The following is a 3655-nucleotide window of genomic DNA, read 5'->3' as shown; positions in this document are numbered from 1 at the left end:
CTCCTGTAGCCAGTTGAGACCTTCCCAAGATTTTCTAACCAGTTAATACAGCAGCTTAAAATTAACATGGAAGCAACTGAGCAATTTGGATAGAACCTGACAAGCTGGTACAAGAATAGATTGGTGAGTGGGTTTTTAAACGTTAAGTCTGAGGATTTCTTTGAATCCAAAATGAAAGCAAAACATGCCATGGTTGTAAAATCCCATAAGATGCTTTGAAATTATTTGAAGGGCTCCTTATATACCAAATACTTTGAGTTTCTCAGAATCTGAGTTTCTAGCCCTTTCTCATGGTAACAGTCAGGTTCTGCACATGATAGTGGAGAAAAAGTGGATTCCAGTTCTTAAAGGCAATACCCACAGCAGAAAAAGATGGTGAATCCAGGTGTTCAGGTTTTTTGAAAAATCAGGCTAATTTTTCTTTTCTTTCTAAATACGTAGGGCCTAGACACAAAGCTTGAAAGGGAGAACAGCAGAGTGAAGCAAAAAGGTATTCCATCATTCTGTTCTGACACAGCCCAGCCTCAAGTTCTTATGGTAAGCACTCATGACGCTAATTTTTAAAAATCCATTTACGTATTTTGGAGAAAAAGCAGAAATGAAAGCAATGCGAACTATTAGGGAAAACCAGCAGGGAGGGGAAAGGGTTATAAATTCTTAGTACAAGCCTTACATCCTATTCTGCAAAGGAACTGCCCAGAGGAACACAAGCTACTTGTTTCAGACAGTTTCACCCACTCAGCTCAAGGTGAGTTTGAAGCACAAAAAATGCACTGGTGGAACACAGCATTGCCTATACTCTGTTCAAAGGAGCAAATGTTCCGCCAGAGGAGTATTCAAACAGCATGAATGGCTGCCAAGGCACAAGTTACATGGATACTCAAAATAAAAATACCTGCAAGGTGCATTTTTGAAAGCAGACCACTTTCTGAGAGACACATTAAGATGCAAGAAGTACTTTGACAACAGCAGTTTACCAGGACAATCCATTTAGAAGTATTAGGCAAATTAAAAGAAGTGACTTCAGAATAACTGCACTGAATATAGTCAGTACACATAGTAGAGAGAATTCAACTCTGCATCTCTCCTAGAAATTATGTGTTTTGATTTTTCCATGCCAGCTCCCCTTTACTTGTATCCACTCATTCTCCCAGCATAATGGCACCCATCTGAATGAGGAAAAACATCTTATAAATCCTTCAGATTTTCCTGGGGATTATGATGTTGTTATTGTTTGCCATTACTTTGTTCTTAAATAGTCTCCTAAAAATTGTTTGCTTACATTGCAACCTCTTCATGTTTGGCATTTCTGCCAACACCAACAGGGAAATGAAGAAGAAAGGGCTTGGCTCTGAGAGAAGAGGGATAGGATTCAGGTCCAATTACTGGCTACCCTAGAGGAGCCCTTTCTGAGGCAAATCAACTTGATAAGGATTTTCAAAATACTCTGTGTTCCAGAAATAGATCAATGACCAATATAAAACCAATATTGTCAGGAACCTGAAGCCAGTATTTGTTATTTATAGGAACATTACACCTCACCACCTACCAGCCCCTAAACTGCTTGCAGTCTTCACTTACCCACCCTTCCTTCTGGGAGGGCTTTGGGAACACCCTTGGTGTAAAGGGGATCATTTTACCAATATTACACATTAATTTTTAGCAGTTTCCTGAAGCCTAGGGCTTTGCACTTCACAAACATCCCTCAAAAGCAAAACCGAACTCAATCATTTTTGTGCAAGGCCAAAATCCAGACTGTCATCAACATGATATGAAGATGGCTGAAATGCAAACTCTTGTTCCTACTGAGGACACTCCAAGAGGTGCAGTAAATCTGTCAGACATCCCCTCCAAAGGAGAAACAAAGCTCTCCAATCACAGAGCCAGTACAGCATCTTATGGAAGTCAGAAACACCACTCACCACGATGATGTGACTCATCACCTGATGGACAAGGCAAAGACAGCAGAGCTAAAAGAGGAGCAATGAATGATCTTCACATCAGCCAGAGACATGGCAACAGGCTTGGGATGCTGGAGGAGACAGCACAGTCTGTTTGCCATCACACCCCACATGACAGATCATATATAAACCCTTTCCATTTAAGAGAGGAGGTGGAAAGGTGCACTTTCACTCCAGTGCAGAGCTGGGCAGGAAGAAGCTCACAGCCCCTCCTGCTTTCTCCACCCCAGTTCCTTCACCTGGCTGTAAGATGTGCAGATGTCACAATGCACAGGCTTTTGCTCCAGCCACTTCAGCCAGAGGACATTCCTGCTCTCTGTGGCTCTGGACCTGTGAGCAGCATTTTCTTGTTGAGGCTTTTAAGGCATCTCCTGCTACACAATCCTATTTACTTTCTATTCCTATGTTCTGACGTGAGCCCAACTTGTGCACACAACTGACTCCTTTTAGCCATGATGCATTTAGAGTGATCATTCCATGCTTTCCCAGGGTGTTAGTTTAGCAAACACAGTGTGTTTGTCACTCAGCCACAGCACAAATCACAGCACACTGCTCTCACTCTTTCCTTTCAGATGGGGAGATGCAAGACTTGCCAGGAAGCCAACAGAGGGTGCTGGGCAGATGAGGGCTGCAGGGACAGGCTGCACCCCAGTCCCTTAGCAGATCTGGAGACTCTACCTTTGGAAGGCCTGAAAAATGCTTGCAGCTCCATCATGAAATTAAACAAAAACCACTTCATAACCAGCAACTGCATTGGAGCAGGTGGATAGTGAGCCGGATGGGATGCCCTCCCACAACAATTTGTGAGGTTTTAAATATCTCCGCTCAGAGGAACTAAAAAGTCAAAAAAATCTCACAATTTCTCCAGAAATAAGAATGCTGGGGGAGGAAAAGAGGAAGAGAACATTTTGTTTCTATTCATTTTCAGGAATTCCATTTCAGTTCCAACATTTTTTTTTAACCTTCAATTAATGCTAGCTATCAAAATGAAGCAGCATTTGGATCTAAAAACATTGAAACTTTGCCATTTAGAAAAGGTCAAACAGTTTTCAAAACATTTTCATCTAATATTTTTCAGCAACTGAAATTCATCAAAACCAACATTTTCCCACAAAATTGTTCTCAGACAATTGGCATTTTCTGAGGCATGATGCTCCTTGGGGGATCTCCTTGCCAGCACAAAGGGTTGCTCCTTGCCTTTTGCCACCAGCTAGCCCCTGCTGTCCTGTCAGCCCTTGGCAACACACCCTGGCCCCAGCTCAGGAGATCCAGTCAATCAAAGTCAGAACCAGGCCTGGATATGCACATCCACAGGGGTCAGCATATACCTCCCTGTCTCAATGTTTTATCTGCATTTTGTATCTCTGTTTCATCTCCCAAAACACCGTCACCAGGCAGAGGAGTAAGGAGAGATCTCTCCCACAAGTCTGCAAATCCCAAACACCTGCTTACACTTGGATGGGATTTACTGAGAAATGACTCTAAAACAGGAAAGCTCACAGCAAGGACTTCATTGCAGCTACAGGAGGCACTACCACAGGTTGTGAGCAGAGTTACACAGAGCCTGGCATGCAGCTGCTTCTGCTCTGACTCCATGCTAAGAGGTGTCTGGCTCACAGTCAGCTCCATCTTTGCATAGGCAGACAAGCCCAGGTGTGTCTGTGCTCATCTGTGTAGACATGAGTAACATGCTG

This window comes from Zonotrichia albicollis, chromosome 12, assembly GCF_047830755.1.
Source record: "Zonotrichia albicollis isolate bZonAlb1 chromosome 12, bZonAlb1.hap1, whole genome shotgun sequence".
NCBI lineage: Eukaryota > Metazoa > Chordata > Aves > Passeriformes > Passerellidae > Zonotrichia > Zonotrichia albicollis.
This window is presented reverse-complemented; position numbering follows the sequence as displayed.